Genomic DNA, 14,057 nt, shown 5'->3' with positions numbered 1-14,057 from the left:
CCCAAACGAGTACTGTATGACGTGCTACCCGGCAAGTATTCACCGAGGTAGCCGGCTATCTCAGTCGGTAGAGCGTCAGACTCTTAATCCCAGGGTCGTGGGTTCGAGCCAGACGCTGGGCGGAACGGAATTTTGTTCCGCTGCAGGTGTAAATTACCGTTTTTCTGATTAACGAGATTTAATGGAAATAGCAACTTTAAACTTTGCCTACGTCTCTGTCAGTCGCAAGGAAACTGTATTTGAAGGTGAAGGTGATTTTGTAGACATGTGTGAAAGACATGTTCTGAAAAGCAAGTGTTGTGGTTTGGAGAGCACATCGGTTACGTGTCAGATGTGTAGCCAAGCAGTAATTTGTCGCCATAGCTGCAAATATTAGCCGGTAATATGAAGTGTTGTCAGCTAAAGTCTGATGGTGCAGACGACCGTAAGGACGAAGTACCCAAGAGTACCGCTAGGCCGCGCCTCTTTAGCTCAGTGGTAGAGCACTGGTCTAATAAACCAGGGGTTGTAAGTTCCATCCTCACAGGAGAAAGATGAATTTTGGAAATCAGTTGCGCGTCGTGGCCGTATAGCAAACAGTACCTGTGATGACGAACAATTAGCGACAGGCGTTTTTTTAAGATTTACTCTCAGATGTGATTAAGGCGAATGGCGCAGATAAAGCATTTGCCAAAGCGATACAGCATAAGGTGGGACGAGGCAGTCTGAATTACATTTTATAGATGTATTTCTCACATATCTCAGAGTCTCTCGCGATCTTCGTCGTCGTCGTCGTCGCCGCCGCCGCTTCTGCAGAAGTAGCAAATGGCCATCGTAGCAAATGCGGCGAGGGACGGCCTGCCTTCGATTCCGAATGCACAAATTGTGTGGTCTTGTTTCTCAGTCTATATTTGGTCGGTCTCGTCAGAGGTTGAATGTAACGAATGGGTGGGAAAGAGCAAGGGGCAGCGGCTGTGTAGAACGAAAACACAAATCCTCAGGGGTGTGAGCGTTTCGAGATGAGTCGTATACATGTAAATGTTGATCGTCAGTGACCGTGTGGTCTAATGGATAAGGCGTCGGACTTAGTATCTGAAGATTACAGGTTCGAATGCTGTCACGCTTGTGTTTTTCCAGTTCTGAAAAAGAAACATACCGTTTTAATGTAGCAATTGAGCAGTACGAAACCGTCTGAATGTTGCTGTTGACCATTTTTTGCTTGGAGATGCTCTTGAGCTTGAAACACACACAGCAAGACCGGTGTTAACTAACGAAATGGTCGGCAGAGTGCCGACACCGCGAGTTTTGACTGACACTTGCACATCTAAAACAACGTCGGAAAGTAACTCGTTCGGCTTTTGAGTCACATAAAGTATGTGTGTTAATTTTGACGCCACTAGCTCTGCTTGTTGTCATGCAATTTCTTTGCCTCTCAGAAATGATTATGACATAAAAGTGAAGTACGTGACGAGTGTGACGTTAGGAAAACATTAGGCAGCATGGAGAGATTCTGTATGGGACCACCCAACCCAAACGAGTACTGTGTGACGTGCTACTCGGCAAGTATTCACCGAGGTAGCCGGCTATCTCAGTCGGTAGAGCGTCAGACTCTTAATCCCAGGGTCGTGGGTTCGAGCCAGACGCTGGGCGGAACGGAATTTTGTTCCGCTGCAGGTGTAAATTACCGTTTTTCTCATTAACGAGATTTAATGGAAATAGCAACTTTAAACTTTGCCTACGTCTCTGTCAGTCGCAAGGAAACTGTATTTGAAGGTGAAGGTGATTTTGTAGACATGTGTGAAAGACATGTTCTGAAAAGCAAGTGTTGTGGTTTGGAGAGCACATCGGTTACGTGTCAGATGTGTAGCCAAGCAGTAATTTGTCGCCATAGCTGCAAATATTAGCCGGTAATATGAAGTGTTGTCAGCTAAAGTCTGATGGTGCAGACGACCGTAAGGACGAAGTACCCAAGAGTACCGCTAGGCCGCGCCTCTTTAGCTCAGTGGTAGAGCACTGGTCTAATAAACCAGGGGTTGTAAGTTCCATCCTCACAGGAGAAAGATGAATTTTGGAAATCAGTTGCGCGTCGTGGCCGTATAGCAAACAGTACCTGTGATGACGAACAATTAGCGACAGGCGTTTTTTTAAGATTTACTCTCAGATGTGATTAAGGCGAATGGCGCAGATAAAGCATTTGCCAAAGCGATACAGCATAAGGTGGGACGAGGCAGTCTGAATTACATTTTATAGATGTATTTCTCACATATCTCAGAGCCTCTCGCGATATTCGTCGTCGTCGCCGCTGCCGCTTCTGCAGAAGTAGCAAATGGCCATCGTAGCAAATGCGGCGAGGGACGGCCTGCCTTCGATTCCGAATGCAAAAATTGTGTGGTCTTGTTTCTCAGTCTATATTTGGTCGGTCTCGTCAGAGGTTGAATGTAACGAATGGGTGGGAAAGAGCAAGGGGCAGCGGCTGTGTAGAACGAAAACACAAATCCTCAGGGGTGTGAGCGTTTTGAGATGAGTCGTATACATGTAAATGTTGATCGTCAGTGACCGTGTGGTCTAATGGATAAGGCGTCGGACTTCGTATCTGAAGATTACAGGTTCGAATGCTGTCACGCTTGTGTTTTTTCAGTTCTGAAAAAGAAACATACCGTTTTAATGTAGCAATTGAGCAGTACGAAACCGTCTGAATGTTGCTGTTGACCATTTTTTGCTTGGAGATGCTCTTGAGCTTGAAACACACACAGCAAGACCGGTGTTAACTAACGAAATGGTCGGCAGAGTGCCGACACCACGAGTTTTGACTGACACTTGCGCATCTAAAACAACGTCGGAAAGTAACTCGTTCGGCTTTTGAGTCACATAAAGTATGTGTGTTAATTTTGACGCCACTAGCTCTGCTTGTTGTCATGCAATTTCTTTGCCTCTCAGAAATGATTATGACATAAAAGTGAAGTACGTGACGAGTGTGACGTTAGGAAAACATTAGGCAGCATGGAGAGATTGTGTATGGGACCACCCAACCCAAACGAGTACTGTGTGACGTGCTAACCGGCAAGTATTCACCGAGGTAGCCGGCTATCTCAGTCGGTAGAGCGTCAGACTCTTAATCCCAGGGTCGTGGGTTCGAGCCAGACGCTGGGCGGAACGGAATTTTGTTCCGCTGCAGGTGTAAATTACCGTTTTTCTCATTAACGAGATTTAATGGAAATAGCAACTTTAAACTTTGCCTACGTCTCTGTCAGTCGCAAGGAAACTGTATTTGAAGGTGAAGGTGATTTTGTAGACATGTGTGAAAGACATGTTCTGAAAAGCAAGTGTTGTGGTTTGGAGAGCACATCGGTTACGTGTCAGATGTGTAGCCAAGCAGTAATTTGTCGCCATAGCTGCAAATATTAGCCGGTAATATGAAGTGTTGTCAGCTAAAGTCTGATGGTGCAGACGACCGTAAGGACGAAGTACCCAAGAGTACCGCTAAGCCGCGCCTCTTTAGCTCAGTGGTAGAGCACTGGTCTAATAAACCAGGGGTTGTAAGTTCCATCCTCACAGGAGAAAGATGAATTTTGGAAATCAGTTGCGCGTCGTGGCCGTATAGCAAACAGTACCTGTGATGACGAACAATTAGCGACAGGCGTTTTTTTAAGATTTACTCTCAGATGTGATTAAGGCGAATGGCGCAGATAAAGCATTTGCCAAAGCGGTACAGCATAAGGTGGGACGAGGCAGTCTGAATTACATTTTATAGATGTATTTCTCACATATCTCAGAGTCTCTCGCGATCTTCGTCGTCGTCGTCGTCGTCGCCGCCGCTTCTGCAGAAGTAGCAAATGGCCATCGTAGCAAATGCGGCGAGGGACGGCCTGCCTTCGATTCCGAATGCACAAATTGTGTGGTCTTGTTTCTCAGTCTATATTTGGTCGGTCTCGTCAGAGGTTGAATGTAACGAATGGGTGGGAAAGAGCAAGGGGCAGCGGCTGTGTAGAACGAAAACACAAATCCTCAGGGGTGTGAGCGTTTCGAGATGAGTCGTATACATGTAAATGTTGATCGTCAGTGACCGTGTGGTCTAATGGATAAGGCGTCGGACTTCGTATCTGAAGATTACAGGTTCGAATGCTGTCACGCTTGTGTTTTTCCAGTTCTGAAAAAGAAACATACCGTTTTAATGTAGCAATTGAGCAGTACGAAACCGTCTGAATGTTGCTGTTGACCATTTTTTGCTTGGAGATGCTCTTGAGCTTGAAACACACACAGCAAGACCGGTGTTAACTAACGAAATGGTCGGCAGAGTGCCGACACCGCGAGTTTTGACTGACACTTGCACATCTAAAACAACGTCGGAAAGTAACTCGTTCGGCTTTTGAGTCACATAAAGTATGTGTGTTAATTTTGACGCCACTAGCTCTGCTTGTTGTCATGCAATTTCTTTGCCTCTCAGAAATGATTATGACATAAAAGTGAAGTACGTGACGAGTGTGACGTTAGGAAAACATTAGGCAGCATGGAGAGATTCTGTATGGGACCACCCAACCCAAACGAGTACTGTATGACGTGCTACCCGGCAAGTATTCACCGAGGTAGCCGGCTATCTCAGTCGGTAGAGCGTCAGACTCTTAATCCCAGGGTCGTGGGTTCGAGCCAGACGCTGGGCGGAACGGAATTTTGTTCCGCTGCAGGTGTAAATTACCGTTTTTCTGATTAACGAGATTTAATGGAAATAGCAACTTTAAACTTTGCCTACGTCTCTGTCAGTCGCAAGGAAACTGTATTTGAAGGTGAAGGTGATTTTGTAGACATGTGTGAAAGACATGTTCTGAAAAGCAAGTGTTGTGGTTTGGAGAGCACATCGGTTACGTGTCAGATGTGTAGCCAAGCAGTAATTTGTCGCCATAGCTGCAAATATTAGCCGGTAATATGAAGTGTTGTCAGCTAAAGTCTGATGGTGCAGACGACCGTAAGGACGAAGTACCCAAGAGTACCGCTAGGCCGCGCCTCTTTAGCTCAGTGGTAGAGCACTGGTCTAATAAACCAGGGGTTGTAAGTTCCATCCTCACAGGAGAAAGATGAATTTTGGAAATCAGTTGCGCGTCGTGGCCGTATAGCAAACAGTACCTGTGATGACGAACAATTAGCGACAGGCGTTTTTTTAAGATTTACTCTCAGATGTGATTAAGGCGAATGGCGCAGATAAAGCATTTGCCAAAGCGATACAGCATAAGGTGGGACGAGGCAGTCTGAATTACATTTTATAGATGTATTTCTCACATATCTCAGAGTCTCTCGCGATCTTCGTCGTCGTCGTCGTCGTCGCCGCCGCCGCTTCTGCAGAAGTAGCAAATGGCCATCGTAGCAAATGCGGCGAGGGACGGCCTGCCTTCGATTCCGAATGCACAAATTGTGTGGTCTTGTTTCTCAGTCTATATTTGGTCGGTCTCGTCAGAGGTTGAATGTAACGAATGGGTGGGAAAGAGCAAGGGGCAGCGGCTGTGTAGAACGAAAACACAAATCCTCAGGGGTGTGAGCGTTTCGAGATGAGTCGTATACATGTAAATGTTGATCGTCAGTGACCGTGTGGTCTAATGGATAAGGCGTCGGACTTAGTATCTGAAGATTACAGGTTCGAATGCTGTCACGCTTGTGTTTTTCCAGTTCTGAAAAAGAAACATACCGTTTTAATGTAGCAATTGAGCAGTACGAAACCGTCTGAATGTTGCTGTTGACCATTTTTTGCTTGGAGATGCTCTTGAGCTTGAAACACACACAGCAAGACCGGTGTTAACTAACGAAATGGTCGGCAGAGTGCCGACACCGCGAGTTTTGACTGACACTTGCACATCTAAAACAACGTCGGAAAGTAACTCGTTCGGCTTTTGAGTCACATAAAGTATGTGTGTTAATTTTGACGCCACTAGCTCTGCTTGTTGTCATGCAATTTCTTTGCCTCTCAGAAATGATTATGACATAAAAGTGAAGTACGTGACGAGTGTGACGTTAGGAAAACATTAGGCAGCATGGAGAGATTCTGTATGGGACCACCCAACCCAAACGAGTACTGTGTGACGTGCTACTCGGCAAGTATTCACCGAGGTAGCCGGCTATCTCAGTCGGTAGAGCGTCAGACTCTTAATCCCAGGGTCGTGGGTTCGAGCCAGACGCTGGGCGGAACGGAATTTTGTTCCGCTGCAGGTGTAAATTACCGTTTTTCTCATTAACGAGATTTAATGGAAATAGCAACTTTAAACTTTGCCTACGTCTCTGTCAGTCGCAAGGAAACTGTATTTGAAGGTGAAGGTGATTTTGTAGACATGTGTGAAAGACATGTTCTGAAAAGCAAGTGTTGTGGTTTGGAGAGCACATCGGTTACGTGTCAGATGTGTAGCCAAGCAGTAATTTGTCGCCATAGCTGCAAATATTAGCCGGTAATATGAAGTGTTGTCAGCTAAAGTCTGATGGTGCAGACGACCGTAAGGACGAAGTACCCAAGAGTACCGCTAGGCCGCGCCTCTTTAGCTCAGTGGTAGAGCACTGGTCTAATAAACCAGGGGTTGTAAGTACCATCCTCACAGGAGAAAGATGAATTTTGGAAATCAGTTGCGCGTCGTGGCCGTATAGCAAACAGTACCTGTGATGACGAACAATTAGCGACAGGCGTTTTTTTAAGATTTACTCTCAGATGTGATTAAGGCGAATGGCGCAGATAAAGCATTTGCCAAAGCGATACAGCATAAGGTGGGACGAGGCAGTCTGAATTACATTTTATAGATGTATTTCTCACATATCTCAGAGCCTCTCGCGATATTCGTCGTCGTCGCCGCTGCCGCTTCTGCAGAAGTAGCAAATGGCCATCGTAGCAAATGCGGCGAGGGACGGCCTGCCTTCGATTCCGAATGCAAAAATTGTGTGGTCTTGTTTCTCAGTCTATATTTGGTCGGTCTCGTCAGAGGTTGAATGTAACGAATGGGTGGGAAAGAGCAAGGGGCAGCGGCTGTGTAGAACGAAAACACAAATCCTCAGGGGTGTGAGCGTTTTGAGATGAGTCGTATACATGTAAATGTTGATCGTCAGTGACCGTGTGGTCTAATGGATAAGGCGTCGGACTTCGTATCTGAAGATTACAGGTTCGAATGCTGTCACGCTTGTGTTTTTTCAGTTCTGAAAAAGAAACATACCGTTTTAATGTAGCAATTGAGCAGTACGAAACCGTCTGAATGTTGCTGTTGACCATTTTTTGCTTGGAGATGCTCTTGAGCTTGAAACACACACAGCAAGACCGGTGTTAACTAACGAAATGGTCGGCAGAGTGCCGACACCACGAGTTTTGACTGACACTTGCGCATCTAAAACAACGTCGGAAAGTAACTCGTTCGGCTTTTGAGTCACATAAAGTATGTGTGTTAATTTTGACGCCACTAGCTCTGCTTGTTGTCATGCAATTTCTTTGCCTCTCAGAAATGATTATGACATAAAAGTGAAGTACGTGACGAGTGTGACGTTAGGAAAACATTAGGCAGCATGGAGAGATTGTGTATGGGACCACCCAACCCAAACGAGTACTGTGTGACGTGCTAACCGGCAAGTATTCACCGAGGTAGCCGGCTATCTCAGTCGGTAGAGCGTCAGACTCTTAATCCCAGGGTCGTGGGTTCGAGCCAGACGCTGGGCGGAACGGAATTTTGTTCCGCTGCAGGTGTAAATTACCGTTTTTCTGATTAACGAGATTTAATGGAAATAGCAACTTTAAACTTTGCCTACGTCTCTGTCAGTCGCAAGGAAACTGTATTTGAAGGTGAAGGTGATTTTGTAGACATGTGTGAAAGACATGTTCTGAAAAGCAAGTGTTGTGGTTTGGAGAGCACATCGGTTACGTGTCAGATGTGTAGCCAAGCAGTAATTTGTCGCCATAGCTGCAAATATTAGCCGGTAATATGAAGTGTTGTCAGCTAAAGTCTGATGGTGCAGACGACCGTAAGGACGAAGTACCCAAGAGTACCGCTAAGCCGCGCCTCTTTAGCTCAGTGGTAGAGCACTGGTCTAATAAACCACGGGTTGTAAGTTCCATCCTCACAGGAGAAAGATGAATTTTGGAAATCAGTTGCGCGTCGTGGCCGTATAGCAAACAGTACCTGTGATGACGAACAATTAGCGACAGGCGTTTTTTTAAGATTTACTCTCAGATGTGATTAAGGCGAATGGCGCAGATAAAGCATTTGCCAAAGCGGTACAGCATAAGGTGGGACGAGGCAGTCTGAATTACATTTTATAGATGTATTTCTCACATATCTCAGAGTCTCTCGCGATCTTCGTCGTCGTCGTCGTCGTCGCCGCCGCTTCTGCAGAAGTAGCAAATGGCCATCGTAGCAAATGCGGCGAGGGACGGCCTGCCTTCGATTCCGAATGCACAAATTGTGTGGTCTTGTTTCTCAGTCTATATTTGGTCGGTCTCGTCAGAGGTTGAATGTAACGAATGGGTGGGAAAGAGCAAGGGGCAGCGGCTGTGTAGAACGAAAACACAAATCCTCAGGGGTGTGAGCGTTTCGAGATGAGTCGTATACATGTAAATGTTGATCGTCAGTGACCGTGTGGTCTAATGGATAAGGCGTCGGACTTCGTATCTGAAGATTACAGGTTCGAATGCTGTCACGCTTGTGTTTTTCCAGTTCTGAAAAAGAAACATACCGTTTTAATGTAGCAATTGAGCAGTACGAAACCGTCTGAATGTTGCTGTTGACCATTTTTTGCTTGGAGATGCTCTTGAGCTTGAAACACACACAGCAAGACCGGTGTTAACTAACGAAATGGTCGGCAGAGTGCCGACACCGCGAGTTTTGACTGACACTTGCACATCTAAAACAACGTCGGAAAGTAACTCGTTCGGCTTTTGAGTCACATAAAGTATGTGTGTTAATTTTGACGCCACTAGCTCTGCTTGTTGTCATGCAATTTCTTTGCCTCTCAGAAATGATTATGACATAAAAGTGAAGTACGTGACGAGTGTGACGTTAGGAAAACATTAGGCAGCATGGAGAGATTCTGTATGGGACCACCCAACCCAAACGAGTACTGTGTGACGTGCTACCCGGCAAGTATTCACCGAGGTAGCCGGCTATCTCAGTCGGTAGAGCGTCAGACTCTTAATCCCAGGGTCGTGGGTTCGAGCCAGACGCTGGGCGGAACGGAATTTTGTTCCGCTGCAGGTGTAAATTACCGTTTTTCTGATTAACGAGATTTAATGGAAATAGCAACTTTAAACTTTGCCTACGTCTCTGTCAGTCGCAAGGAAACTGTATTTGAAGGTGAAGGTGATTTTGTAGACATGTGTGAAAGACATGTTCTGAAAAGCAAGTGTTGTGGTTTGGAGAGCACATCGGTTACGTGTCAGATGTGTAGCCAAGCAGTAATTTGTCGCCATAGCTGCAAATATTAGCCGGTAATATGAAGTGTTGTCAGCTAAAGTCTGATGGTGCAGACGACCGTAAGGACGAAGTACCCAAGAGTACCGCTAAGCCGCGCCTCTTTAGCTCAGTGGTAGAGCACTGGTCTAATAAACCAGGGGTTGTAAGTTCCATCCTCACAGGAGATAGATGAATTTTGGAAATCAGTTGCGCGTCGTGGCCGTATAGCAAACAGTACCTGTGATGACGAACAATTAGCGACAGGCGTTTTTTTAAGATTTACTCTCAGATGTGATTAAGGCGAATGGCGCAGATAAAGCATTTGCCAAAGCGGTACAGCATAAGGTGGGACGAGGCAGTCTGAATTACATTTTATAGATGTATTTCTCACATATCTCAGAGTCTCTCGCGATCTTCGTCGTCGTCGTCGTCGTCGTCGCCGCCGCTTCTGCAGAAGTAGCAAATGGCCATCGTAGCAAATGCGGCGAGGGACGGCCTGCCTTCGATTCCGAATGCACAAATTGTGTGGTCTTGTTTCTCAGTCTATATTTGGTCGGTCTCGTCAGAGGTTGAATGTAACGAATGGGTGGGAAAGAGCAAGGGGCAGCGGCTGTGTAGAACGAAAACACAAATCCTCAGGGGTGTGAGCGTTTCGAGATGAGTCGTATACATGTAAATGTTGATCGTCAGTGACCGTGTGGTCTAATGGATAAGGCGTCGGACTTAGTATCTGAAGATTACAGGTTCGAATGCTGTCACGCTTGTGTTTTTCCAGTTCTGAAAAAGAAACATACCGTTTTAATGTAGCAATTGAGCAGTACGAAACCGTCTGAATGTTGCTGTTGACCATTTTTTGCTTGGAGATGCTCTTGAGCTTGAAACACACACAGCAAGACCGGTGTTAACTAACGAAATGGTCGGCAGAGTGCCGACACCGCGAGTTTTGACTGACACTTGCACATCTAAAACAACGTCGGAAAGTAACTCGTTCGGCTTTTGAGTCACATAAAGTATGTGTGTTAATTTTGACGCCACTAGCTCTGCTTGTTGTCATGCAATTTCTTTGCCTCTCAGAAATGATTATGACATAAAAGTGAAGTACGTGACGAGTGTGACGTTAGGAAAACATTAGGCAGCATGGAGAGATTCTGTATGGGACCACCCAACCCAAACGAGTACTGTGTGACGTGCTACCCGGCAAGTATTCACCGAGGTAGCCGGCTATCTCAGTCGGTAGAGCGTCAGACTCTTAATCCCAAGGTCGTGGGTTCGAGCCAGGCGCTGGGCGGAACGGAATTTTGTTCCGCTGCAGGTGTAAATTACCGTTTTTCTGATTAACGAGATTTAATGGAAATAGCAACTTTAAACTTTGCCTACGTCTCTGTCAGTCGCAAGGAAACTGTATTTGAAGGTGAAGGTGATTTTGTAGACATGTGTGAAAGACATGTTCTGAAAAGCAAGTGTTGTGGTTTGGAGAGCACATCGGTTACGTGTCAGATGTGTAGCCAAGCAGTAATTTGTCGCCATAGCTGCAAATATTAGCCGGTAATATGAAGTGTTGTCAGCTAAAGTCTGATGGTGCAGACGACCGTAAGGACGAAGTACCCAAGAGTACCGCTAGGCCGCGCCTCTTTAGCTCAGTGGTAGAGCACTGGTCTAATAAACCAGGGGTTGTAAGTTCCATCCTCACAGGAGAAAGATGAATTTTGGAAATCAGTTGCGCGTCGTGGCCGTATAGCAAACAGTACCTGTGATGACGAACAATTAGCGACAGGCGTTTTTTTAAGATTTACTCTCAGATGTGATTAAGGCGAATGGCGCAGATAAAGCATTTGCCAAAGCGGTACAGCATAAGGTGGGACGAGGCAGTCTGAATTACATTTTATAGATGTATTTCTCACATATCTCAGAGTCTCTCGCGATCTTCGTCGTCGTCGTCGTCGTCGTCGCCGCCGCTTCTGCAGAAGTAGCAAATGGCCATCGTAGCAAATGCGGCGAGGGACGGCCTGCCTTCGATTCCGAATGCACAAATTGTGTGGTCTTGTTTCTCAGTCTATATTTGGTCGGTCTCGTCAGAGGTTGAATGTAACGAATGGGTGGGAAAGAGCAAGGGGCAGCGGCTGTGTAGAACGAAAACACAAATCCTCAGGGGTGTGAGCGTTTCGAGATGAGTCGTATACATGTAAATGTTGATCGTCAGTGACCGTGTGGTCTAATGGATAAGGCGTCGGACTTCGGATCTGAAGATTACAGGTTCGAATGCTGTCACGCGTGTGTTTTTCCAGTTCTGAAAAAGAAACATACCGTTTTAATGTAGCAATTGAGCAGTACGAAACCGTCTGAATGTTGCTGTTGACCATTTTTTGCTTGGAGATGCTCTTGAGCTTGAAACACACACAGCAAGACCGGTGTTAACTAACGAAATGGTCGGCAGAGTGCCGACACCGCGAGTTTTGACTGACACTTGCACATCTAAAACAACGTCGGAAAGTAACTCGTTCGGCTTTTGAGTCACATAAAGTATGTGTGTTAATTTTGACGCCACTAGCTCTGCTTGTTGTCATGCAATTTCTTTGCCTCTCAGAAATGATTATGACATAAAAGTGAAGTACGTGACGAGTGTGACGTTAGGAAAACATTAGGCAGCATGGAGAGATTCTGTATGGGACCACCCAACCCAAACGAGTACTGTGTGACGTGCTACCCGGCAAGTATTCACCGAGGTAGCCGGCTATCTCAGTCGGTAGAGCGTCAGACTCTTAATCCCAGGGTTGTGGGTTCGAGCCAGACGCTGGGCGGAACGGAATTTTGTTCCGCTGCAGGTGTAAATTACCGTTTTTCTGTTTAACGAGATTTAATGGAAATAGCAACTTTAAACTTTGCCTACGTCTCTGTCAGTCGCAAGGAAACTGTATTTGAAGGTGAAGGTGATTTTGTAGACATGTGTGAAAGACATGTTCTGAAAAGCAAGTGTTGTGGTTTGGAGAGCACATCGGTTACGTGTCAGATGTGTAGCCAAGCAGTAATTTGTCGCCATAGCTGCAAATATTAGCCGGTAATATGAAGTGTTGTCAGCTAAAGTCTGATGGTGCAGACGACCGTAAGGACGAAGTACCCAAGAGTACCGCTAGGCCGCGCCTCTTTAGCTCAGTGGTAGAGCACTGGTCTAATAAACCAGGGGTTGTAAGTTCCATCCTCACAGGAGAAAGATGAATTTTGGAAATCAGTTGCGCGTCGTGGCCGTATAGCAAACAGTACCTGTGATGACGAACAATTAGCGACGGGCGTTTTTTTAAGATTTACTCTCAGATGTGATTAAGGCGAATGGCGCAGATAAAGCATTTGCCAAAGCGGTACAGCATAAGGTGGGACGAGGCAGTCTGAATTACATTTTATAGATGTATTTCTCACATATCTCAGAGTCTCTCGCGATCGTCGTCGTCGTCGTCGTCGTCGTCGCCGCCCCCGCTTCTGCAGAAGTAGCAAATGGCCATCGTAGCAAATGCGGCGAGGGACGGCCTGCCTTCGATTCCGAATGCACAAATTGTGTGGTCTTGTTTCTCAGTCTATATTTGGTCGGTCTCGTCAGAGGTTGAATGTAACGAATGGGTGGGAAAGAGCAAGGGGCAGCGGCTGTGTAGAACGAAAACACAAATCCTCAGGGGTGTGAGCGTTTCGAGATGAGTCGTATACATGTAAATGTTGATCGTCAGTGACCGTGTGGTCTAATGGATAAGGCGTCGGACTTCGTATCTGAAGATTACAGGTTCGAATGCTGTCACGCTTGTGTTTTTCCAGTTCTGAAAAAGAAACATACCGTTTTAATGTAGCAATTGAGCAGTACGAAACCGTCTGAATGTTGCTGTTGACCATTTTTTGCTTGGAGATGCTCTTGAGCTTGAAACACACACAGCAAGACCGGTGTTAACTAACGAAATGGTCGGCAGAGTGCCGACACCGCGAGTTTTGACTGGCAATTGCACATCTAAAACAACGTCGGAAAGTAACTCGTTCGGCTTTTGAGTCACATAAAGTATGTGTGTTAATTTTGACGCCACTAGCTCTGCTTGTTGTCATGCAATTTCTTTGCCTCTCAGAAATGATTATGACATAAAAGTGAAGTACGTGACGAGTGTGACGTTAGGAAAACATTAGGCAGCATGGAGAGATTCTGTATGGGACCACCCAACCCAAACGAGTACTGTGTGACGTGCTACCCGGCAAGTATTCACCGAGGTAGCCGGCTATCTCAGTCGGTAGAGCGTCAGACTCTTAATCCCAGGGTCGTGGGTTCGAGCCAGACGCTGGGCGGAACGGAATTTTGTTCCGCTGCAGGTGTAAATTACCGTTTTTCTGATTAACGAGATTTAATGGAAATAGCAACTTTAAACTTTGCCTACGTCTCTGTCAGTCGCAAGGAAACTGTATTTGAAGGTGAAGGTGATTTTGTAGACATGTGTGAAAGACATGTTCTGAAAAGCAAGTGTTGTGGTTTGGAGAGCACATCGGTTACGTGTCAGATGTGTAGCCAAGCAGTAATTTGTCGCCATAGCTGCAAATATTAGCCGGTAATATGAAGTGTTGTCAGCTAAAGTCTGATGGTGCAGACGACCGTAAGGACGAAGTGCCCAAGAGTACCGCTAGGCCGCGCTTCTTTAGCTCAGTGGTAGAGCACTGGTC

General features: G+C 46.1%; 1 non-coding gene across 1 annotated transcript; it reads left to right on the top strand.

Moving 5' to 3' along the window:
- Positions 1-9,493: 9,493 nt before the first annotated feature.
- On the top strand, positions 9,494-9,565 carry Trnai-aau (transfer RNA isoleucine (anticodon AAU)). The gene has a single exon. It is a non-coding gene; the product is annotated as a tRNA-Ile (tRNA).
- The last annotated feature ends 4,492 nt before the right edge of the window (positions 9,566-14,057 follow it).

This window comes from Schistocerca gregaria, unplaced genomic scaffold (assembly GCF_023897955.1).
Source record: "Schistocerca gregaria isolate iqSchGreg1 unplaced genomic scaffold, iqSchGreg1.2 ptg000066l, whole genome shotgun sequence".
NCBI lineage: Eukaryota > Metazoa > Arthropoda > Insecta > Orthoptera > Acrididae > Schistocerca > Schistocerca gregaria.
Note: the sequence above shows the minus strand (reverse complement) of the source record. Positions and strands in the feature narration are given on the sequence as shown.